This window comes from Phalacrocorax aristotelis, chromosome 30 (genome assembly GCF_949628215.1).
Source record: "Phalacrocorax aristotelis chromosome 30, bGulAri2.1, whole genome shotgun sequence".
Taxonomy (NCBI): Eukaryota; Metazoa; Chordata; class Aves; order Suliformes; family Phalacrocoracidae; genus Phalacrocorax; species Phalacrocorax aristotelis.
Window position 1 is genome coordinate 678,095 of NC_134305.1, and position 25,920 is coordinate 704,014.

Below are 25,920 nucleotides of genomic sequence, written 5' to 3' on the forward strand. Positions count from 1 at the left end.
ACTGGGATGTACTGGTAGGGAACTGGGATGTACTGGGAGGGAACTGGGACGTAGTGTGAGGACACTGGGATGTACTGGTATGTACTGGGAGGGAAGTGTTATGTACAGAGGGGAACTGGGACGTACTGGGATGTACTGGGAGGGAACTGTGAAGTACTGGGATGTACTGGGAGTGAACTGGGAGGGAACTGGTATGTAGTAGGATGTACTGGGTGGGAACTGGGATGTACCAGGATGTACTGGGATGTACTGGGAGGGAACTGGTATGTACTGGGAGGGGATTGGGACGGACTGGGAGGGAACTGGGATGTACTGGGCTGCACTGGTAGGGAACTGGGATGTACTGGGAGGAAACTGGAATGTCCCAGTTGACACCCACTTCCCTCCCAATGCCTCCCAGTATATCCCAGTTTCCTCCCAGTATATCCCAGTTTCCTCCCAGTACATCCCAGTAAATCCCAGTTCGCTCCCAGTACATCCCAGTACATCCCAGTACATTCCAGTTCCGTTCCTGTACATCCCAATACATCCCCGTTCCATGCCAGTACATCCCAGTTCACCACCAGTTCATCCCCGTACATCCCAATTCCCTCCCGGTTCACTACCACTTCTTTCCCAGTGCCTCCCAATACATCCCAGTTCCGTCCCATTACATCCCAGTACATCCCAGTTCCCTCCCAGTACATCCCAGGTCCCTCCCAGTACTGGGAGGGAACTGGGATGTACTGGGAGGCACTACAATGTGCGGGGATGCCCTGGGATGTACTGTGGAGGAACTAGGAAGTACAGGCTTGTACTCGGTTGTACCGGGTGGAACTGGCAGGGATTTGGGATGTACCAGGATCTACTGGGATGTACTGGGATGTACTGGGAGGTAACTGTTGTGTACTGGGAGTGAACTGGGAGAGAACTGGGATGTACTGGGAGGGAACTGGGATGTACTGTGAGGACACTGGGATGTACTGGTATGTACTGGGAGGGAAGTGTTATGTACTGAGGGGAACTGGGACGTAATGGGATGTACTGGGAGGGAACAGGGACGTACTGTGAGGACACTGGGATGTACTGGTATGTACTGGGAGGGAAGTGTTATGTACTGAGGGGAACTGGGACGTACTGGGACGTGCTGGGAGGGAACTATGAAGTATTGGGATGTACTTAGAGGGAACTGGGATGTACTGGGAGGGAACTGGGAGGGAACTGGGAGGGAACTGTGAAGTACTGGGATGTAGTGGGAGGGAACTGGTATGTACTGGGAGGGAACTGGGATGTACTGGGTGGAAAGTGTTGGGAATTGGGATTTACTGGGAGGGAACTGGGATGGACTGGGAGGGAACTGGGATGTAGTGGGACATACTGGGAGGGAACTGGGATGTACTGGGGTGTACTGGGAGGGAACTGTTATGTACCGAGGGGGAACTGGGATGTACTGGGAGTGAACTGTGAAGTACTGGGATGTACTTAGAGGGAAGTGGGAGGGAACTTGGATGTAGTGGGAGGGAACTGGGGTTTACTTGGAGGAAAGTGGCATGTACTGGGATGTACTGGAATGGAACTGGGAGTGAACTGTGTGTGAACTGTGAGGGAACTGGGATGTACTGTGAGGGAACTGGGATGTACTGGGATGTACTGGGACGGACTGGGAGGGAACTGGGATGTACTGGGAGGGATCTGGGATGTACTGGGCTGCACTGGTAGGGAGCTGGGATGTACTGGGAGGAAACTGGAATGTCCCAGTTGACACCCACTTCCCTCCCAATGCCTCCCAGTATATCCCAGTTTCCTCCCAGTACATCCCAGTAAATCCCAGTTTGCTCCCAGTACATCCCAGTACATCGCAGTACATTCCAGTTCCGTTCCTGTACATCCCAATACATCCCCGTTCCATGCCAGTACATCCCAGTTCCCTACCAGTTCATCCCCGTACATCCCAATTCCCTCCCGGTTCACTACCACTTCTTTCCCAGTTCCGTCCCATTACATCCCAGTTCCGTCCCATTACATCCCAGCACATCCCAGGTCCCTCCCAGTACATCCCAGGTCCCTCCCAGTACATCCCAGGTCCCTCCCAGTTAATCCCAGGTCCCTCCCAGTACTGGGAGGGACCTGGGATGTACTGGGAGGCACTACAATGTGCGGGGATGCCCTGGGATGTACTGTGGAGGAACTAGGATGTACAGGCTTGTACTGGGTTGTACCGGGTGGAACTGGCAGGGATTTGGGATGTACCAGGATCTACTGGGATGTACTGGGATGTACTGGGAGGTAACTGTTATGTACTGGGAGTGAACTGGGAGGGAACTGGGACGTACTGGTAGGGAACTGGGATGTACTGGGAGGGAACTGGGACGTACTGTGAGGACACTGGGATGTACTGTTATGTACTGGGAGGGAAGTGTTATGTACAGAGGGGAACCGGTGCGTACTGGGATGTACTGGGATGGAACTGTGAAGTACTGGGATGTACTGGGAGTGAACTGGGAGGGAACTGGTATGTGGTAGGATGTACTGGGTGGGAACTGGGATGTACCAGGATGTACTGGGATGTACTGGGAGGGAACTGGTATGTACTGGGAGGGAACTGGGATGTACTGGGACATACTGGCAGGGAACTGGGATGTACTGGGAGGGGATTGGGACGGACTGGGAGGGAACTGGGATGTACTGGGCTGCACTGGTAGGGAACTGGGATGTACTGGGAGGAAACTGGAATGTCCCAGTTGACACCCACTTCCCTCCCAATGCCTCCCAGTATATCCCAGTTTCCTCCCAGTATATCCCAGTTTCCTCCCAGTACATCCCAGTAAATCCCAGCTCGCTGCCAGTACATGCCAATACATCGCTGTACATTCCAGTTCTGTTCCTGTACATCCCAATACATCCCCGTTCCATGCCAGTACATCCCAGTTCCCTACCAGTTCATCCCCGTACATCCCAATTCCCTCCCGGTTCACTACCACTTCTTTCCCAGTTCCGTCCCATTACATCCCAGTTCCGTCCCATTACATCCCAGTACATCCCAGTTCCCTCCCAGTACATCCCAGGTCCCTCCCAGTACTGGGAGGGAACTGGGATGTACTGGGAGGCACTACAATGTGCGGGGATGCCCTGGGATGTACTGTGGAGGAACTAGGATGTACAGGCTTGTACTGGGTTGTACCGGGTGGAACTGGCAGGGATTTGGGATGTACCAGGATCTACTGGGATGTACTGGGAGGTAACTGTTATGTACTGGGAGTGAACTGGGAGGTAACTGGGACGTACTGGTAGGGAACTGGGATGTACTGTGAGGACACTGGGATGTACTGTTATGTACTGGGAGGGAAGTGTTATGTACTGAGGGGAACTGGTGCGTACTGGGATGTACTGGGATGGAACTGTGAAGTACTGGGATGTACTGGGAGTGAACTGGGAGGGAACTGGGATGTACCAGGATGTACTGGGATGTACTGGGAGGGAACTGGTATGTACTGGGAGGGAACTGGGATGTAGTGGGAGGGAACTGGGAGGGAACTGGGATGTACTGGGAGGGAACTGGTATGTACTGGGAGGGAACTGGGATGTACTGGGACATACTGGCAGGGAACTGGGATGTACTGGGAGGGGATTGGGATGTACTGGGAGGGAACTTGGATGTATTGGGAGGGAAGTGTTATGTACCAAGGGGGAACTGGGACGTACTGGGATGTAGTGGGAGTGAACTGTGAAGTACTGGGATGTACTGTGAGGGAACTGGGATGTACTGGGAGGGAACTTTAAAGTACTGGGATGTACTTAGAGGAAACTGGGAGGCAACTGGCATGTACTGGGATGTACTGGAATGGAACTGGGAGGGAACTGGGATGTACTGGGAGGGAACTGGCATGTACTGTGAGGGAACTGGGATGTACTGGGAGGGACTGGGAGGGACTGGGAGGGATCTGGGATGTACTGGGCTGCACTGGTAGGGAACTGGGATGTACTGGGAGGAAACTGGAATGTCCCAGTTGACACCCACTTCCCTCCCAGTTTCCTCCCAGTATATCCCAGTTTCCTCCCAGTATATCCCAGTTTCCTCCCAGTATATCCCAGTAAATCCCAGTTCACTCCCAGTACATCCCAATACATCGCCGTACATTCCAGTTCCGTTCCTGTCCATCCCAATACATCCCCGTTCCATGCCAGTACATCCCAGTTTCATACCAGTTCATCCCCGTACATCCCAATTCCCTCCCGGTTCACTACCACTTCTTTCCCAGTTCCGTCCCATTACATCCCAGTTCCGTCCCATTACATCCCAGTACATCCCAGTTCCCTCCCAGTACATCCCAGGTCCCTCCCAGTACATCCCAGGTCCCTCCCAGTACTGGGAGGGAACTGGGATGTACTGGGAGGCACTACAATGTGCGGGGATGCCCTGGGATGTACTGTGGAGGAACTAGGATGTACAGGCTTGTACTGGGTTGTACCGGGTGGAACTGGCAGGGATTTGGGATGTACCAGGATCTACTGGGATGTACTGGGAGGTAACTGTTATGTACTGGGAAGGAACAGGGAGGTAACTGGGATGTACTGGTAGGGAACTGGGATGTACTGGGAGGGAACTGGGACGTACTGGGAGGACACTGGGATGTACTGTTATGTACTGGGAGGGAAGTGTTATGTACTGAGGGGAACTGGGACGTACTGGGATGTACTGGGAGGGAACTGTGAAGTACTGGGATGTACTGGGAGTGAACTGGGAGGGAACTGGTATGTAGTAGGATGTACTGGGTGGGAACTGGGATGTACCAGGATGTACTGGGATGTACTGGGAGGGAACTGGGATGTACTGGGAGGGAACTGGGATGTACTGGGACATACTGGCAGGGAACTGGGATGTACTGGGAGGGGATTGGGACGGACTGGGAGGGAACTGGGATGTACTGGGCTGCACTGGTAGGGAACTGGGATGTACTGGGAGGAAACTGGAATGTCCCAGTTGACACCCACTTCCCTCCCAATGCCTCCCAGTATATCCCAGTTTCCTCCCAGTATATCCCAGTTTCCTCCCAGTACATCCCAGTAAATCCCAGTTCGCTCCCAGTACATCCCAGTACATCGCAGTACATTCCAGTTCCGTTCCTGTACATCCCAATACATCCCCGTTCCATGCCAGTACATCCCAGTTCCCTACCAGTTCATCCCAGTACATCCCAATTCCCTCCCGGTTCACTACCACTTCTTTCCCAGTGCCTCCCAATACATCCCAGTTCCGTCCCATTACATCCCAGTACATCCCAGTTCCCTCCCAGTACGTCCCAGTTCCCTCCCAGTACATCCCAGGTCCCTCCCAGTACTGGGAGGGAACTGGGATGTACTGGGAGGCACTACAATGTGCGGGGATGCCCTGGGATGTACTGTGGAGGAACTAGGATGTACAGGCTTGTACTGGGTTGTACCGGGTGGAACTGGCAGGGATTTGGGATGTACCAGGATCTACTGGGATGTACTGGGAGGTAACTGTTATGTACTGGGAAGGAACAGGGAGGTAACTGGGATGTACTGGTAGGGAACTGGGATGTACTGGGAGGGAACTGGGACGTACTGTGAGGACACTGGGATGTACTGGTATGTACTGGGAGGGAAGTGTTATGTACTGAGGGGAACTGGGACGTACTGGGATGTACTGGGAGGGAACTGTGAAGTACTGGGATGTACTGTGAGGGAACTGGGAGGGAACTGGTATGTAGTAGGATGTACTGGGAGGGAACTGGTATGTACTGGGAGGGAACTGGGATGTACTGGGATGTAGTGGGAGGGAACTGGGAGGGAACTGGGATGTACTGGGAGGGAACTGGGATGTACTGGGAGGGAACTGGGATGTACTGGGACATACTGGCAGGGAACTGGGATGTACTGGGAGGGGATTGGGATGTACTGGGAGGGAACTGTGAAGTACTGGGATGTACTGGGAGGGAACTGGGAGGGAACTGGTATGTAGTAGGATGTACTGGGTGGGAACTGGGATGTACCAGGATGTACTGGGATGTACTGGGAGGGAACTGGGATGTACTGGGAGGGAACTGGGATGTACTGGGAGGGAACTGGGAGGGAACTGGGATGTAGTGGGAGGGAACTGGATGTACTGGGAGGGGATTGGGACGGACTGGGAGGGAACTGGGATGTACTGGGCTGCACTGGTAGGGAACTGGGATGTACTGGGAGGAAACTGGAATGTCCCAGTTGACACCCACTTCCCTCCCAGTTTCCTCCCAGTATATCCCAGTTTCCTCCCAGTATATCCCAGTTTCCTCCCAGTACATCCCAGTAAATCCCAGTTCGCTCCCAGTACATCCCAATACATCGCCGTACATTCCAGTTCCGTTCCTGTCCATCCCAATACATCCCCGTTCCATGCCAGTACATCCCAGTTTCCTACCAGTTCATCCCCGTACATCCCAATTCCCTCCCGGTTCACTACCACTTCTTTCCCAGTGCCTCCCAATACATCCCAGTTCCGTCCCATTACATCCCAGTACATCCCAGTTCCCTCCCAGTACGTCCCAGGTCCCTCCCAGTACTGGGAGGGAACTGGGATGTACTGGGAGGCACTACAATGTGCGGGGATGCCCTGGGATGTACTGTGGAGGAACTAGGAAGTACAGGCTTGTACTGGGTTGTACCGGGTGGAACTGGCAGGGATTTGGGATGTACCAGGATCTACTGGGATGTACTGGGATGTACTGGGAGGTAACTGTTGTGTACTGGGAGTGAACTGGGAGAGAACTGGGATGTACTGGGAGGGAACTGGGATGTACTGTGAGGACACTGGGATGTACTGGTATGTACTGGGAGGGAAGTGTTATGTACTGAGGGGAACTGGGACGTACTGGGATGTACTGGGAGGGAACAGGGACGTACTGTGAGGACACTGGGATGTACTGGTATGTACTGGGAGGGAAGTGTTATGTACTGAGGGGAACTGGGACGTACTGGGACGTGCTGGGAGGGAACTATGAAGTATTGGGATGTACTTAGAGGGAACTGGGATGTACTGGGAGGGAACTGGGAGGGAACTGTGAAGTACTGGGATGTAGTGGGAGGGAACTGGTATGTACTGGGAGGGAACTGGGATGTACTGGGTGGAAAGTGTTGGGAATTGGGATTTACTGGGAGGGAACTGGGATGGACTGGGAGGGAACTGGGATGTAGTGGGACATACTGGGAGGGAACTGGGATGTACTGGGGTGTACTGGGAGGGAACTGTTATGTACCGAGGGGGAACTGGGATGTACTGGGAGTGAACTGTGAAGTACTGGGATGTACTTAGAGGGAAGTGGGAGGGAACTTGGATGTAGTGGGAGGGAACTGGGGTTTACTTGGAGGAAAGTGGCATGTACTGGGATGTACTGGAATGGAACTGGGAGTGAACTGTGTGTGAACTGTGAGGGAACTGGGATGTACTGTGAGGGAACTGGGATGTACTGGGATGTACTGGGATGTACTGGGAGGAAACTGGAATGTCCCAGTTGACACCCACTTCCCTCCCAGTGCCTCCCAGTATATCCCAGTTTCCTCCCAGTACATCCCAGTAAATCCCAGTTTGCTCCCAGTACATCCCAGTACATCGCAGTACATTCCAGTTCCGTTCCTGTACATCCCAATACATCCCCGTTCCATGCCAGTACATCCCAGTTCCCTACCAGTTCATCCCCGTACATCCCAATTCCCTCCCGGTTCACTACCACTTCTTTCCCAGTTCCGTCCCATTACATCCCAGTTCCGTCCCATTACATCCCAGTACATCCCAGTTCCCTCCCAGTACATCCCAGTTCCCTCCCAGTACATCCCAGGTCCCTCCCAGTACTGGGAGGAAGCTGGGATGTACTGGGAGGCACTACAATGTGCAGGGATGCCCTGGGATGTACTGTGGAGGAACTAGGATGTACAGGCTTGTACTGGGTTGTACCGGGTGGAACTGGCAGGGATTTGGGATGTACCAGGATCTACTGGGATGTACTGGGAGGTAACTGTTATGTACTGGGAGTGAACTGGGAGAGAACTGGGACGTACTGGTAGGGAACTGGGATGTACTGGGAGGGAACTGGGACGTACTGTGAGGACACTGGGATGTACTGTTATGTACTGGGAGGGAAGTGTTATGTACTGAGGGGAACTGGTGCGTACTGGGATGTACTGGGATGGAACTGTGAAGTACTGGGATGTACTGGGAGTGAACTGGGAGGGAACTGGGATGTACCAGGATGTACTGGGATGTACTGGGAGGGAACTGGTATGTACTGGGAGGGAACTGGTATGTAGTGGGAGGGAACTGGGAGGGAACTGGGATGTACTGGGAGGGAACTGGTATGTACTGGGAGGGAACTGGGATGTACTGGGACATACTGGCAGGGAACTGGGATGTACTGGGAGGGGATTGGGATGTACTGGGAGGGAACTTGGATGTATTGGGAGGGAAGTGTTATGTACCAAGGGGGAACTGGGACGTACTGGGATGTAGTGGGAGTGAACTGTGAAGTACTGGGATGTACTGTGAGGGAACTGGGATGTACTGGGAGGGAACTTTAAAGTACTGGGATGTACTTAGAGGAAACTGGGAGGCAACTGGCATGTACTGGGATGTACTGGAATGGAACTGGGAGTGAACTGTGTGTGAACTGGGAGGGAACTGGGATGTACTGTGAGGGAACTGGGATGTACTGGGAGGGGATTGGGACGGACTGGGAGGGAACTGGGATGTACTGGGCTGCACTGGTAGGGAACTGGGATGTACTGGGAGGAAACTGGAATGTCCCAGTTGACACCCACTTCCCTCCCAGTTTCCTCCCAGTATATCCCAGTTTCATCGCAGTATATCCCAGTTTCCTCCCAGTATATCCCAGTAAATCCCAGTTCGCTCCCAGTACATGCCAATACATCGCCGTACATTCCAGTTCCGTTCCTGTCCATCCCAATACATCCCCGTTCCATGCCAGTACATCCCAGTTTCCTACCAGTTCATCCCCGTACATCCCAATTCCCTCCCGGTTCACTACCACTTCTTTCCCAGTTCCGTCCCATTACATCCCAGTTCCGTCCCATTACATCCCAGTACATCCCAGTTCCCTCCCAGTACATCCCAGGTCCCTCCCAGTACTGGGAGGGAACTGGGATGTACTGGGAGGCACTACAATGTGCGGGGATGCCCTGGGATGTACTGTGGAGGAACTAGGATGTACAGGCTTGTACTGGGTTGTACCGGGTGGAACTGGCAGGGATTTGGGATGTACCAGGATCTACTGGGATGTACTGGGAGGTAACTGTTATGTACTGGGAAGGAACAGGGAGGGAACTGGGATGTACTGGTAGGGAACTGGGATGTACTGTGAGGGAACTGGGACGTAGTGTGAGGACACTGGGATGTACTGGTATGTACTGGGAGGGAAGTGTTATGTACTGAGGGGAACTGGGACGTACTGGGATGTACTGGGAGGGAACTGTGAAGTACTGGGATGTACTGGGAGTGAACTGGGAGGGAACTGGTATGTAGTAGGATGTACTGGGTGGGAACTGGGATGTACCAGGATGTACTGGGATGTAGTGGGAGGGAACTGGTATGTACTGGGAGGGAACTGGGATGTAGTGGGAGGGAACTGGGAGGGAACTGGGATGTACTGGGAGGGAACTGGGATGTACTGGGAGGGAACTGGGATGTACTGGGATGTACTGGCAGGGAACTGGGATGTACTGGGAGGGGATTGGGATGTACTGGGAGGGAACTTGGATGTATTGGGAGGGAAGTGTTATGTACCAAGGGGGAACTGGGACGTACTGGGATGTACTGGGAGGGAACTTTAAAGTACTGGGATGTACTTAGAGGAAACTGGGAGGCAACTGGCATGTACTGGGATGTACTGGAATGGAACTGGGAGTGAACTGTGTGTGAACTGGGAGGGAACTGGGATGTACTGTGAGGGAACTGGGATGTACTGGGATGTACTGGGAGGGACTGGGAGGGATCTGGGATGTACTGGGCTGCACTGGTAGGGAACTGGGATGTACTGGGAGGAAACTGGAATGTCCCAGTTGACACCCACTTCCCTCCCAGTTTCCTCCCAGTATATCCCAGTTTCCTCCCAGTATATCCCAGTTTCCTCCCAGTACATCCCAGTAAATCCCAGTTCGCTCCCAGTACATCCCAATACATCGCCGTACATTCCAGTTCCGTTCCTGTCCATCCCAATACATCCCCGTTCCATGCCAGTACATCCCAGTTTCCTACCAGTTCATCCCCGTACATCCCAATTCCCTCCCGGTTCACTACCACTTCTTTCCCAGTGCCTCCCAATACATCCCAGTTCCGTCCCATTACATCCCAGTACATCCCAGTTCCCTCCCAGTACATCCCAGTTCCCTCCCAGTACTGTGAGGGAACTGGGATGTACTGGGAGGCACTACAATGTGCGGGGATGTCCTGGGATGTACCGTGGAGGAACTAGGATGTACAGGCTTGTACTGGGTTGTACCGGGTGGAACTGGCAGGGATTTGGGATGTACGAGGATCTACTGGGATGTACTGGGATGTACTGGGAGGTAACTGTTATGTACTGGGAAGGAACAGGGAGGGAACTGGGATGTACTGGGAGGGAACTGGGACGTACTGTGAGGACACTGGGATGTACTGGTATGTACTGGGAGGGAAGTGTTATGTACTGAGGGGAACTGGGACGTACTGGGATGTACTGGAATGGAACTGGGAGTGAACTGTGTGTGAACTGGGAGGGAACTGGGATGTACTGTGAGGGAACTGGGATGTACTGGGATGTACTGGGACAGACTGGGAGGGATCTGGGATGTACTGGGCTGCACTGGTAGGGAACTGGGATGTACTGGGAGGAAACTGGAATGTCCCAGTTGACACCCACTTCCCTCCCAGTTTCCTCCCAGTATATCCCAGTTTCCTCCCAGTACATCCCAGTAAATCCCAGTTCGCTCCCAGTACATGCCAATACATCGCCGTACATTCCAGTTCCGTTCCTGTACATCCCAATACATCCCCGTTCCATTCCAGTACATCCCAGTTTCCTACCAGTTCATCCCCGTACATCCCAATTCCCTCCCGGTTCACTACCACTTCTTTCCCAGTGCCTCCCATTACATCCCAGTACATCCCAGCTCCCTCCCAGTACTGGGAGGGACCTGGGATGTACTGGGAGGCACTACAATGTGCGGGGATGCCCTGGGATGTACTGTGGAGGAACTAGGATGTACAGGCTTGTACTGGGTTGTACCGGGTGGAACTAGCAGGGATTTGGGATGTACCAGGATCTACTGGGATGTACTGGGATGTACTGGGAGGTAACTGTTATGTTCTGGGAGTGAACTGGGAGGGAACTGGGACGTACTGGTAGGGAACTGGGATGTACTGGGAGGGAACTGGGACGTACTGTGAGGACACTGGGATGTACTGTTATGTACTGGGAGGGAAGTGTTATGTACTGAGGGGAACTGGTGCGTGCTGGGATGTACTGGGAGGGAACTGTGAAGTACGGGGATGTGCTGGGAGTGAACTGGGAGGGAACTGGTATGTAGTAGGATGTACTGGGTGGGAACTGGGATGTACCAGGATGTACTGGGATGTACTGGGAGGGAACTGGTATGTAGTGGGAGGGAACTGGGATGTAGTGGGAGGGAACTGGGAGGGAACTGGTATGTACTGGGAGGGAACTGTTATGTACTGGGAGGGAACTGGGATGTACTGGGACATACTGGCAGGGAACTGGGATGTACTGGGAGGGGATTGGGATGTACTGGGAGGGAACTTGGATGTATTGGGAGGGAAGTGTTATGTACCAAGGGGGAACTGGGACGTACTGGGATGTAGTGGGAGTGAACTGTGAAGTACTGGGATGTACTGTGAGGGAACTGGGATGTACTGGGAGGGAACTTTGAAGTACTGGGATGTACTTAGAGGAAACTGGGAGGCAACTGGCATATACTGGGATGTACTGGAATGGAACTGGGAGTGAACTGTGTGTGAACTGGGAGGGAACTGGGATGTACTGTGAGGGAACTGGGATGTACTGGGAGGGACTGGGAGGGATCTGGGATGTACTGGGCTGCACTGGTAGGGAACTGGGATGTACTGGGAGGAAACTGGAATGTCCCAGTTGACACCCACTTCCCTCCCAGTTGCGTCCCAGTATATCCCAGTTTCCTCCCAGTATATCCCAGTTTCCTCCCAGTACATCCCAGTAAATCCCAGTTTCCTCCCAGTACATGCCAATACATCGCCGTACATTCCAGTTCCGTTCCTGTACATCCCAATTCATCCCTGTTCCATTCCAGTACATCCCAGTTTCCTACCAGTTCATCCCCGTACATCCCAATTCCCTCCCGGTTCACTACCACTTCTTTCCCAGTGCCTCCCAATACATCCCAGTTCTGTCCCATTACATCCCAGTACATCCCAGTTCCCTCCCAGTACATCCCAGTTCCCTCCCAGTACATCCCAGTTCCCTCCCAGTACTGGGAGGAACCTGGGATGTACTGGGAGGCACTACAATGTGCGGGGATGTCCTGGGATGTACTGTGGAGGAACTAGGATGTACAGGCTTGTACTGGGTTGTACCGGGTGGAACTGGCAGGGATTTGGGATGTACCAGGATGTACTGGGATGTACTGGGATGTACTGGGAGGTAACTGTTGTGTACTGGGAAGGAACTGGGAGGGAACTGGGATGTACTGGTAGGGAACTGGGATGTACTGGGAGGGAACTGGGACGTAGTGTGAGGACACTGGGATGTACTGGTATGTACTGGGAGGGAAGTGTTATGTACTGAGGGGAACTGGGACGTACTGGGATGTACTGGGAGGGAACTGTGAAGTACGGGGATGTGCTGGGAGTGAACTGGGAGGGAACTGGTATGTAGTAGGATGTACTGGGTGGGAACTGGGATGGAACTGGGATGTACTGGGAGGGAACTGGTATGTACTGGGAGGGAACTGGGATGTACTGGGTGGAAAGTGTTGGGAATTGGGATTTAGTGGGAGGGAACTGGGATGGACTGGGAGGGAACTGGGATGTAGTGGGACATACTGGGAGGGAACTGGGATGTACTGGGGTGTACTGGGAGGGAACTGTTATGTACCGAGGGGGAACTGGGATGTACTGGGAGTGAACTGTGAAGTACTGGGATGTACTTAGAGGGAAGTGGGAGGGAACTTGGATGTAGTGGGAGGGAACTGGGATTTACTTGGAGGAATGTGGCATGTACTGGGCTGTACTGGAATGGAACTGGGAGTGAACTGTGTGTGAACTGTGAGGGAACTGGGATGTACTGTGAGGGAACTGGGATGTACTGGGATGTACTGGGACAGACTGGGAGGGATCTGGGATGTACTGGGAGGGATCTGGGATGTACTGGGCTGCACTGGTAGGGAACTGGGATGTACTGGGAGGAAACTGGAATGTCCCAGTTGACACCCACTTCCCTCCCAGTGCCTCCCAGTATATCCCAGTTTCCTCCCAGTACATCCCAGTAAATCCCAGTTTGCTCCCAGTACATCCCAGTACATCGCAGTACATTCCAGTTCCGTGCCTGTACATCCCAATACATCCCCGTTCCATGCCAGTACATCCCAGTTTCCTACCAGTTCATCCCCGTACATCCCAATTCCCTCCCGGTTCACTACCACTTCTTTCCCAGTGCCTCCCATTACATCCCAGTTCCGTCCCATTACATCCCAGTACATCCCAGGTCCCTCCCAGTACATCCCAGTTCCCTCCCAGTACATCCCAGTTCCCTCCCAGTACTGGGAGGGACCTGGGATGTACTGGGAGGCACTACAATGTGCGGGGATGCCCTGGGATGTACTGTGGAGGAACTAGGATGTACAGGCTTGTACTGGGTTGTACCGGGTGGAACTGGCAGGGATTTGGGATGTACCAGGATGTACTGGGATGTACTGGGATGTACTGGGAGGTAACGGTTATGTACTGGGACGTACTGGTAGGGAACTGGGATGTACTGGGATGGAACTGGGATGTACTGGGAGTGAACTGGTATGTAGTAGGATGTACTGGGTGGGAACTGGGATGTACCAGGATGTACTGGGATGTACTGGGAGGGAACTGGTATGTACTGGGAGGGAACTGGGATGTAGTGGGAGGGAACTGGGAGGGAACTGGGATGTACTGGGAGGGAACTGGGATGTACTGGGACATACTGGGAGGGAACTGGGATGTACTGGGAGGGGATTGGGACGGACTGGGAGGGAACTGGGATGTACTGGGAGGGAACTGGGAGGGAAGTGTTATGTACTGAGGGGAACTGGGACGTACTGGGATGTGCTGGGAGGGAACTGTGAAGTACTGGGGTGTACTTAGCAGGAGCTGGGAGGGAACTGGGATGTAGTGTGATGTACTGGGAGGGAACTGGCATGTACTGGGATGTACTGGAATGGAACTGGGAGTGAACTGTGTGTGAACTGTGAGGGAACTGGGATGTACTGGGAGGGAACTGGCATGTACTGGGATGTACTGGAATGGAACTGGGAGTGAACTGTGTGTGAACTGTGAGGGAACTGAGATGTACTGGAGGGAACTGGTATGTATTGGGATATACTGGAGGGAACTGGAATGGACTAAGAGGGAACTGGGACGTACTGGGAGGGAACTAGGACGCACTGGTAGGGAACTGGGACGGAACTGGGATGTACTGGGACGTACTGGGAGGGAACTGGGACGTACTGGGAGGTAACTGTTGTGTGCTGGGAGTGAACTGGGAGGGAACTGGTATGTAGTAGGATGTACTGGGAGGGAACTGGGATGTACTGGGACGGAGTGGGAGGGAACTGGGATGTACTGGGATGGAACTTTGAAGTACTGGGATGTACTTAGAGGACACTGGGAGGCAACTGGCATGTACTGGGATGTACTGGAATGGAACTGGGAGTGAACTGTGTGTGAACTGTGAGGGAACTGGGATGTACTGGGAGGGAACTGGGACCGACTGGGAGGGAACTGGGACGGACTGGGAGGGAAATGGGATGTACTGGGCTGCACTGGTAGGGAACTGGGATGTACTGGGAGCAAACTGGAATGTCCCAGTTGACACCCACTTCCCTCCCAGTGCCTCCCAGTATATTCCAGTTTCCATCCAGTATATCCCAGTTTCCTCCCAGTACATCCCAGTAAATTCCAATTTGCTCCCAGTACATCCCAGTACATCGCAGTACATTCCAGTTCCGTTCCTGTACATCCCAATACATCCCCGTTCCATGCCAGTACATCCCAGTTTCCTACCAGTTCATCCCCGTACATCCCAATTCCCTCCCGGTTCGCTACCACTTCTTTCCCAGTGCCTCCCAATACATCCCAGTTCCGTCCCATTACATCCCAGTACATCCCAGTTCCCTTCCAGTACATCCCAGGTCCCTCCCAGTACATCCCAGTTCCCTCCCAGTACATCCCAGGTCCCTCCCAGTACTGGGAGGGACCTGGGATGTACTGGGAGGCACTAAAATGTGCGGGGATGCCCTGGGATGTACCGTGGAGGAACTAGGATGTACAGGCTTGTACTGGGTTGTACCGGGTGGAACTGGCAGGGATTTGGGATGTACCAGGATCTACTGGGATGTACTGGGATGTACTGGGAGGTAACTGTTATGTACTGGGAAGGAACTGGGAGGGAACTGGGATGTACTGGTAGGGAACTGGGATGTACTGTGAGGGAACTGGGACGTAGTGTGAGGACACTGGGATGTACTGTTATGTACGGGGAGGGAAGTGTTATGTACTGAGGGGAACTGGGACGTACTGGGATGTGCTGGGAGGGAACTGTGAAGTACTGGGATGTACTTAGAGGGAACTGGGATGTACTGGGAGGGAACTGTGAAGTACTGGGATGTACTGGGATGGAACTGGGATGGAACTGGGATGGAACTGGGAGGGAACTGGTATGTAGTAGGATGTACTGGGTGGGAACTGGGATGTACCAGGATGTACTGGGATGTACTGGGAGGGAACTGGTATGTACTGGGAGGGAACTGGGATGTACTGGGATGTACTGGGAGGGAACTGGGATGTACTGTGAGGGAACTGGGATGTACTGGGACATACTGGCAGGGAACTGGGATGTACTGGGAGGGAATCGGGATGTAATGGGAGGGAACTGGGATGTATTGGGAGGGAAGTGTTATGTACCAAGGGGGAACTGGGACGTACTGGGATGTCGTGGGAGTGAACTGTGAAGTACTGGGATGTACTGTGAGGGAACTGGGATGTACTGGGAGGGAACTTTAAAGTACTGGGATGTACTTAGAGGAAACTGGGAGGCAACTGGCATGTACTGGGATGTACTGGAATGGAACTGGGAGTCAACTGTGTGTGAACTGGGAGGGAACTGGGATGTACTGTGAGGGAACTGGGATGTACTGGGACGGACTGGGAAGGAACTGGGACGGACTGGGAGGGATCTGGGATGTACTGGGCTGCACTGGTAGGGAACTGGGATGTACTGGGAGGGAACTGGGATGTACTGGGCGTCGCTGGGAGGGAGCTGGGATGTACTGGGATCCATACTGTGTGGCATGTTGGTCATTACTGGGACGCACTGGTCTACACGCGCGGGCTGATATCTGACCCCTCTGGCCCCACCCACCTTTGCGACAGGCCCCGCCCCCTGGCGAGGGCCTGGTGGGGTGGGGCCGTGCTCGTGTGCTCCCCAGCATCCCCAGTTAGCAACAGGTCCCACCCCCTGGTGACAGCCTGGGGGTGTTGCTGGTGCTGCCTGGCCCCACCCTCCATAGCAACAGGCCCTGCCCTTGGTGATGGCTCCAGGGGCATTGCCAGCGTCCCTTTGGACACACCCCCTTAGTGACAGGCCCCACCCCCCGGCAACGGCCCGTGGGGCGGTGCCGGCTCTCTCCCCTTAGCGACAGGCCCCGCCCCCCGGCAACAGCCCGAGCCTGTGTTTGCTCCGCTCGGGGGGCTCGGTTTGGGTGTTTTCTCTCCCCCCTCCCTCCCGTGCCGGGAACTCCAGGCGGCTCTCGTACGGCTCCCGGGGCCTTCACCCCCCGGGGGGCTCGGCCCGCCCCTTTCGCGGGGCGCTGTGGGAAGGGCGGGGGCGGGGCCCGGGGGTGGAAGAGCCCCGGCTCTGGCCCTGGGCTTCTCTGGCGTCGGTGCTCCCGTGTTCCCTCGGGCGGTCGCAGCTTTGGGGCTGTCTCAGCCCCCCGGGCAGGCGTGCTCTGGCGTTTAGAGAAGCGGAGGCGTTGCCTGAGGTAAGGATTCCAGAGCTTGGCACTCTTTGGCGGCATCTGTACTAGAAAGGTCCCTTGTGGCCTGCTTTGCTTTTTTTCTCCCAGGATGCTGTTTTGGGCGCTGAGGGGGCGGTGAGACGGGTTAGTGGTATGGTGTTCTGTTTGGGGTTTGGTTTTTGCTTTGCTGTTTTTTTTCCCCTCGTGAGATCATTTTATTGTGCTGCTGCAATTCCTGTCTTTACTGAACCCGGAACCTTGGGGGTTTTCACTAGTTGTGCCGTTCACTGTTTCAGGTGTTGCCTTGGCCTCTCAACAGCCGTGGCACAACCTGCAGCGATGCTGCCTCTCCAGGCCCCCGCAGGCCCCGCTTTCTTGTCCAGCCAGGCGGGAAAGCGTGGTTGTTGCAGAAACAGCTACGCCCTGCGACGACTCCTCAGGTTGTTGGCTCGGCCCCAACAGCGTACAGGCTGCTGAGGTCACCGCCTCCGCGCGGGACGCAGGCGGCCCGGAGAGCTTTACCCCGCGCCATTTCCGTCCCCTCTGGGCAGCAGCGGAGCTGCCGCCGCTTCAGGCGGCCGCTTTCTCGAGGGCGAGGAGCTGGGATGACAACGGGCCGCTGCAGACTCGGGTCAGGGTAAGAGGCTGTTCCCTGGGGAGCCGGCGCAGGGGGAGCGGAGGTACGCACGGGCACTTGTCGGTGCCCCTGGCCGGTAAAGGGAAGGTTAAATTGTTAGAGTGCAAATAAATACATATTATTTAGGGAGGAGTCGTGACTAAATTTAATCACACCTATTACTGAACAAACCAGGCAGTCATTATTCCTAATCTGTAGTTAAAAAAAACAAAGGCAGTCCTTTTTTATGCCATAAATAGAGTTGCGAGTCATTAATAGCTCAATCTAAATACAGCCGTTACTAAATCAACTGCAGGCATTAATGACTCCTGATCAGAAACAAAATAAGGAAATTTTCGAATCTAGAATGAAAATCGACCCGGAAAGCTAAATTGGGAGCGGGTAGTACTGAAATTGTAACAGGGCTGTTAGAAAGTTCAGAGGCAGCGACAGCTCCTGCTTCCAACCCAAGCAGTAAACGAAGCTTTAGGTTCTTAAATGAAGAGAAATAAAGGTGAGCTGTTAAACAGTGGCTGGGGTCAAGCGTAGCTATTAAGAAAATTTGCAGGTACGGGTGATTCCTGAGCAGAACTAACAATTCCAGAAGATTTAGATTTAAAAACTACAGAGCTAATGGAGTGCCACAACCGCCCGGATGTAACTGCAGCCGCTTTGGGGGAATGCCCCAGCCCCCCCAGCCACCGCTATTAATTACTGCCAAGGAGAGCGAAAGTGAAAGTAGAAGCAGTGCAGGTGAAGTGTGAGCAGTACGCTTTTTCCTAAGTCATCTCTTCGTGTCAGGAGAGGAAAGAAAATGGAAAGAAGATGTTTGCAGGGGGTCTGTGCTGGGTTACCTGCGCGTCTCTTCCGTGCGTCCTTGAGGAGACATTTAGCTCCTGTTGGGCGCTCGCAGGTGGAGACAGGGCGAGCTGGAGGCAGGATCGGTGCCGGCACTGATAAAGGGATGGGCAACGAGCGGAGAGAAGAGGGGGCAAGGGCTGAAAAAGGGTCACCGGTTCTGCAGGGAAGGCAGCGGGATGTGACTCGGCAACCGCTCTGACGAGCGCAGGGTCATTCGCTGCGATGAAGTCAGGGTCTGCGGTTGGCCCGGAGAGGCAGCAGAAATCCCAAACTCTTTGCAGGGGTACCGGCCAGATTAGGGCAACACCTGAACAGTAAAACCATTTAGGGGAAGCAGAGCTGGGCTGCACCGCGTGGCCAACCTCCCTCTTCTCCGTGAGTCCCAAAGGGGCAGCTCCAAGAATGTGCTGAGAATTCATCCCTTGCGCTAAAAATGAGACGCAAGTAGCACCCACCCGTGAATTTTATTTTCTCTCTCGCTCTGCGGCTCCTGCCTGCTTGTCTCTCCTCAGTGCTCACCTGCACCTGTGCTCGGATGGGGCAGCTGAGGGAAGGTGCTGCCATCTCCCCAGCCCCGGCGGACCGCCCCTCAGCTGTGTCCTCTGTCAGGGAGCGTCGTCATCTCTCCTGCCTCCCAGAGCGTGTCCTGTAGTGGCAGACGCGCGGGCTTTTCCCTGCACGCGCATACGGGAAGGGAAGGGAAGGGAAGGGAAGCACAGTGAGAGCTGGGCTTGTCAAAGAGTAATGGGGGTGGTGGGAAGCGTAGCTAGAACCGGAGAGCTACAGCGCAAAAGCGAAGCGGACGGGACACAAAAGTAAAATGGTGCACAGGAATGCTGAGGCGAGAACTCCCGCAGCACACAGGAAATCAGTGTCAGAATCTATTGTCTTCTGACTGCCAAATTAAAAATAATGGCACGCTTTGCAACGCTAAGCTCGCTCTAATCGTCTGAACTGTTTCTTTCCAACCCCCACCGCCCCCAGCACACCGCTCAGCCTCCTCAGCCTGAAATGCCTTGTTTTCCTTCTTTTTTTTTTTTTTTTTTTTTTATGACAGGGCAACTTCTGTTCCCGAGGTGGTGCCTACGGTACAGCTATCTCTTCGAAGACAGTTTGGTTTAGGTCAGAGAATGTTGAGCCTGGACTGAATCAGCCTCTGTTTCTATTTCTGGAAATCGTCGGTCCTGTGCATCAAGCCCGGAAAAAAGGAAATATGAACCAAAGGACGTGGGGCCTGCAGGGCTAGGAAATTATTTGAGAAGAGGTTCAGTGGGGAAATGGCTCTTTGTCTGTGGGGCGTCCAGGCAAGCAACCCAGCTGCTAGAAAGCGGCGCTGTCCCCAGGATGGCCTCGGCGGTCCCGTTGGAGTCGGGGCAACAAGGACAAGGCAGGGTGAAGCATCTGGCCTGCCGTGTGGAACGTGACTGTACAAAGCACGTGTGATGCACTGCAAGTTTACTTGTTTAAACTGTGAGTTAAAGAAGGTGTGCGGTTGCTTTGTAAACAGCCGACGCTCTAAAGCTACACCCATCTAACTGCTAGCTGTATTAAATCTATCGTATTGCTGTTTCTGCATTAAAAAATAAAAAAGAAAAAAACCAACACACCTATGTAAGCACTTCTAAGTACAACGGAAAACCACTGTTTAACGCGTGGCATGTGTGGGTTGTTTTTTTGGGGTGGGAGGGTGGGGTGTATGACAAAAACCTGCGAGAGACACACGCACATACGCACATGTCATGTTTAGCGCTCACCTAAACCCAAAAAAGAAAATCCACTCTTTATTTTGCAGCATTAGCATTAGCTTCCAGCGCACAGCCTGAGCGCGTACCTCTGCTCTCACCATCTGCTCCCTCTTCAACCGTGTGTGGCTGTCATCAGCTTGCACAGGCTTTGCTCGTGCAAGTTTCTGCGACAGCTTACGAGAAGGCCGGGAAACCAACCCAGCAAGACGCGTAGTGCCTTCCTCTATGGGCTCCGTCCAGCCTTTGTTAAAATGAGCAGAAAAGAAATCTGCTGCTGCCTTTACCCTGACTGACTCTTACAGAGAGCATCTGACTTGACCCGCAGCAAAGCGATGCCCCAGGCAGCAGCACGTATTGGCGCGGACCGCGGTTTCACCCACCTGTTTTACTGCGCCGGTCCTTTCCCACGGCCGATGCCGCAGATGTGGCGCGCCCCACCCCCAAACCTCTTTACGAGGGTTCCCTGGGCTCTGCAAGTCGCCTGCTGGACGTGTTGCTGATTCAGGCACGGGCAAAGTCAGCTTCTTCGCTGGCCTCGGGCCAGGGCAGCCACGTACTCGAGGGAAACTCAGAATATCTCCAGCGAGATCTCACCGGGAGGCTGGGACCTCGTCAGTAGGGGAGAAAGCCAAGCGACTGACACTGAAAGGGAGCTCTTTGCTAGGCTGTAGATCGTAAAGTTAACAAAGAAAACAAACCTGCCTTTTTAAAAATGCCCTCTTTTGAGTCTGCCACATTTGATACGGATTTTTTAAATTGCAGGGTATATCTCCTACAGGCCTCATGCAAAGGGAAGTGAGTACCTCTGGCTCTCAGGACAAGGGGGTCCCTCAGGAGCCCAGGCGCTCACGCCAGCCGGCATCTGGCACAGCACAGGGCAGGAGCTTTGGCAGTAGTACGTGAGCTGAGAATGAGAGTTAGGCAGCACTGCGCGCTTCTCCTGTGAGCCGCCGAGGCTCGCGCGCTGTACCTTCCACAAATAAAAGGCCAGAAGAGTCAGCATTTCTGCTAGTTCCAGCCTCATCTGTACCCTCGTCGGTGTAACTGTAAGCAAGCGTCCCGTAGCGACTGGGAGCGTGGCAGCTGGGCTTCCTGCACTGTCTTAGGTTGTGCCCTTGGAGAGACCCTTCTCCGAGCCCCGGGCTGGGTGGGCTGCGGTGCCGTTCAACGCTGAATAGGCACGAAGGCCTGTAAACAAAATGTATTTATATCGCACCCATATCCGGCAGCCAACCGCCGCTTTATTTACGTATTCTGCACCTCCTGCCGACGCTTTTAAACTTAGCCGCTATTGCCGCAGTTTTCACTGACGGGGCAGGGGACTGCCACGCAGCAGGGGGAGTGTCTGGGTGTCTCCCATGGACACAGACGTCCTCAGCTGGGTAGGGACAGGGTGAGAGCTGGAACAACTCTGCTGACATGTAAGGGCCGTCCCAGGGCAAGGCTCCTGGGTCTGGGGGCTGAAAGGCGAGCCGCGCTGGGTGGTTGGTGTGGGAGTTGTGGAGCAAGTAGGGGGAAAAAAAACCAACAAGAAAAAACCATCCAAATGTTTCACAGCAGGTAGAAAGCTAGGCAGAAAGCAAACTGAATGCTGTAAAGACAAAAGCCGAAAGCCGGCTATGGACTGTCCAAAAAGAGTCAGTGCCACGGAAGGAGGTTATTTCTTCAACTGACCATAGGAGGCTTTTTGTGAGAAAACACAACACCTTTCTGCTACGGCGCGGTACCGCAGCAGTAATGGGCCAGAGCGTGCGAGCGCCTTTGGCAGGATCGGTAACGGCCGGGGCACGGCCGAACGGCCAGCCCACCTTCCGCACAAGGAAAACACCATTCCCCTGGAACGCCACGCAGACCCAGGACAGGTAAGGCGGAGGCCGAGCCCAGGCGCCCCCATTGCCAAGGACCACCTTGGCCTTGCAGCGTCTCACGCTTCGGGGTGTTTTGCAGGCCGTGGCTAAGCTCAGGCCCCCTGCTCGTGGCGGCCCCCGGTCGCCCGGCGCCGGTCGGGCCCCAGCCCCCAGCGCGGTGCGGCGCAGGGCAGTGACCCAGCAGGGCGGCCCCCCGGGCCCCAGCCCCCCCCCCCCGCCTGGGGCCAGGCCCCGCGGCCGCCGGCCCCTTCCTCCTCTGCCCGCTCCCGTCGCAGACGGCTCGGTATGTGTCACGAGCGGCAGCCGCGTTCAGCAGCTCTCGGAGGGCGCGCGGCTCTGCCCGGCCGTGACCGGGGCCCGCAGGGGTTTCCCGCTCGCCCCGAGAAGGCGCTGGCCCCGAGCCGGCGCGTCCCGCCCCGCCCGGCCCTCGGCGCCCTCGCGAGCTGAGCGCGGCCCGGCCAGCAGGGGGCGCTGGCGCTCACCGGCTGGGCGCGGTGGCGGGGCCGGTGGGGGCCGTTCCTTCCGGCCGCCCTTTAAGGGCCGCCCCGCGGGGCTCGGGCTTCCGGTGGCGCGTGCGCGGCGCGTCGGAGCGGGGGCGGGAGCGGTGCGTGTGGAGGCCGAAGGGCCGGTGCGTGTGGCGGCCGGGTCGCGAGGCGTCCCTGTCGCGAGGCGTCCCTGTGCGGTGCCGGGGCCCCTCTGCGGCCCGGCGTGGGAAGCCCGCGGCCGGCGGAGCCTGCTCGGAGCTGGGCGGGGAGCGCCGCGGCGGTCCGGCCGCCGGCAGCCATCCCCTGCGGTGGCCGGCAGCCCCTCGGGACGCCTGGAGGCCTGGCGGTGCCCGAGCCTCGCCTGCGGCAGCCGCCTGAGAGAGCAGCGCGGCCGTGTCCGGGGGCCGGAGAGCGCTGGTGGGTGAGTTCGGGCAGCGGGGGGCGGGTGTGTGTCTCCGGGCGGGGCCGGGGGGCTCCGTGCCCCGCAGAGGAGCCCCGGTCGGGCATCGTTCGCTTCCGAACAATGCAGGTCTGTCCCTGGTTATTTTCTGTGTACAGTGTTTCGGGCCACCTGAAAGCCTTTGGCCGGGTAGGTTTGGTGCGGGGCGATGGCAGGTGTGGACCCTGAAAGATCTCGGGTGGGGGGCGTGGGAGGTATTTCTTGCCTTAAAACTCTGAGCCCACCTCGTGTGTCATGTCGTGTTATCCTGTCGTGAGTCTCGTGACTGTGGCAAATGGCTGAGTCGGGCGTTTTCTGATAACTAACTTCTGAACGTGTGCGTGTGTAGGCACGGGGAGATTTGTGCAGGGTGACGGAGCCCCTTGTGCTTCTGTGCTAATGTCTACCTGTTCTAGACCTCCAGTGTTGGAAAGCCTTTGTTTAGTGCCTAGTTGTGGCTGCGTAACTGCTGTTGCGCCTGCAGCTGTGCTCGCAGGGATGCTGGGTGGCTCCGCATCAAACCGGCCGCCGGGCGGCCGGGTTGTGCCGCAGAGCATGCCGGGAGCTGTAGTCCTTGCGGCTGCCGGGCGGCCGGGTTGTGCCGCAGAGCATGCCGGGAGCTGTATTCCTGGCGCAGTGGCTGCCGGCCCTGTCACGTGGTTCGCCGGGCATGGCGGGAGGCGCGGTCTTCCGGCGCTCGGGTGCCGGGCGGCCGTGGCGCGTACGGTACGCGAGGTGTATTTTTGGGGTTGGATTCGTGTTGATTACTGGGGGCTTGCGGGTGCGGCCGCTCCCCGAGAAGCGGTGAGTTCCCCGGGAGCTGACAGAAGGGAAGAGGGAAAGGAGGAGGACGATGACCTTTTCCCCGTGCCCAGGGCGCAGATGATGGCCGCCTCCCCGGCCCACCGGAGGTCCCGCTCAGCCTCCCCTGGCCCCCCTTGCCCCGTGCGCCTGCCCCCAGCTCCGGCACCTCCCCATAAGCGTGCTGCATAGCCTTAGGCCGCCCCCAGGCCCTGTCGTGAAGGCAGCAAGCCGTCCCTCAAGCGCACTGGATTCCCCCTTGGCGCAGGGGCCCTTAGCAGTAGCGTGGGGAGGGAGCGGTGTGTCCAGAAGCCCCTGCGGAAGGAGAGGCTTTGGCCAGGGTCGATCGACGGTAATGACGGTCGCTGTTTCTTCTTTCCCTCTCCCAGAGACCGTGCTGAGGACGTGGTTGTCTGTCCTTCCCCCGGGGATGCCGTTGCCTGCGGCCGTCTCAGGCTCGCGTGGCTTCTCTCTGCCCGTCCTCGCCGTCCTCGCAGCGCAGGGCCGAAAAGGGATAGACAAAGCCCTTCCCGGCTGCGGACAGGAGCTGCCTCGGCTGAAGCTGGAGACGCCAACGAAAGGTAAAGAAGAAGAAACTGAAGGTGCTCTGGCTGCCAGCTGCCTTCCTGCCGCAGGCAAGAGAGAGCCTGTCCATGCAGGTGGGGGAGGAAGGATCCCCCTTCATAGCCCGCAGCGGGCCAGGCCACCAACGTGCACCGTAGGGTCTGTACGCGTAACCCGGAGTTGGGTACGGGCGTGTAGTGCACGAGCGAGCTAGGCTACGTGCCTAGGAAGCCTCATCTGGTAAGAGCTGTAAGACACCCACGTATTCTCTTCAGGTGGAGGACGGCCTAGAGTGTGGAGCTGCAGAAGAGGCAGGGAGGAGAGGAGGGGAAAGAAGCATCTGAACGGCTAAATTGTGCCAGCAGCGCTGAGAGCGAGAGTCGCGGTGAGTCCTGGGCCACTGGGGCCCCGTTGCCTCTCTTGTACGTCCTGGGCCCTCCCTGTCTCTCCCCCGGCCCCCTCTCTTTCCTTACCTGCTGCAAAATTATTTTTTTTTGCGCCCCCCCCGCACCTTCTTTCTCCGTCTCGCTCTGAGTGGCTCCCTGCCTCCCCGTCTTTTCAGTCCTCCCTCTCTCTGTCCTGTAGCCTGTGGCTCCTTTTTCTTTCTCCGCCTCTCTCTGCCTGGCTCTGGCTCCGTTTTTTTTTTTTTTTTTTATTCCTCCTGCTCTGTCCTGTAGCCTGTCGGTGTTTTGTTGTTCTCTGGCTCTCTTGATCTGACTCCCTGTGTTACCGAAAAACGCGTTAAAATCGGAAACGACTCCTCAACACCAATTTAGTATTAAAGAGCAGGCATTCTTTATTCGCGGCGCCGGATGCACGGGGGATCGCTCCTCCTGGCGTGCGTACCTCACGCACCTTTCCCGTACAATTTATAGATGAAAATTTCACATACTCATACATAGTCATTATTGTCTTGTCTAGTGATGGGTACAAACTTGCTCGTTCCCTATGTCAGTCACTGCGCAGGCTCGGTTGTCCTCCCAGTACAGTGCGCGGAACGGGGACGTACAGTGCGCGGAACGGGGACGTACAGTGCGGGGAACGGGGACGTACCAGGATCTACTGGGTTGTACTGGGAGGGAACTGGGACGTACTGGGAGGCTCTACAATGTCCTGGGATGTCCTGGGATGTAGTGTGGAGGAACTAGGATGTACAGGCTTGTACTGGGTTGTACCGGGTGGAACTGGCAGGAATTTGGGATGTACCAGGATGTACTGGGATGTACTGGGAGGTAACTGTTATGTACTGGGAAGGAACTGGTAGGGAACTGGGATGTACTGGTATGTACTGGGAGGGAAGTGTTATGTACTGAGGGTAACT

The 25,920-nt window shown here is 55.5% G+C and overlaps 1 long non-coding RNA gene across 13 annotated transcripts in view; it reads left to right on the forward strand.

The window, feature by feature from the left end:
• Positions 1 to 24,572, forward strand: part of LOC142048997 (uncharacterized) — a 170,145-nt gene extending 145,573 nt beyond the window's left edge. For 3 of the 13 annotated variants that reach the window (XR_012657600.1, XR_012657599.1, XR_012657601.1), the window contains exons 6-7: positions 17,517 to 17,900; positions 19,755 to 20,206. This is a non-coding gene — a long non-coding RNA (uncharacterized LOC142048997). Of the gene's footprint in view, positions 1 to 17,516; positions 17,901 to 19,754; positions 20,222 to 24,424 lie in introns of those variants that run through there. The other 10 variants (XR_012657591.1, XR_012657590.1, XR_012657587.1 and 7 more) reach the window with 9 other exon arrangements.
• The last annotated feature ends 1,348 nt before the right edge of the window (positions 24,573 to 25,920 follow it).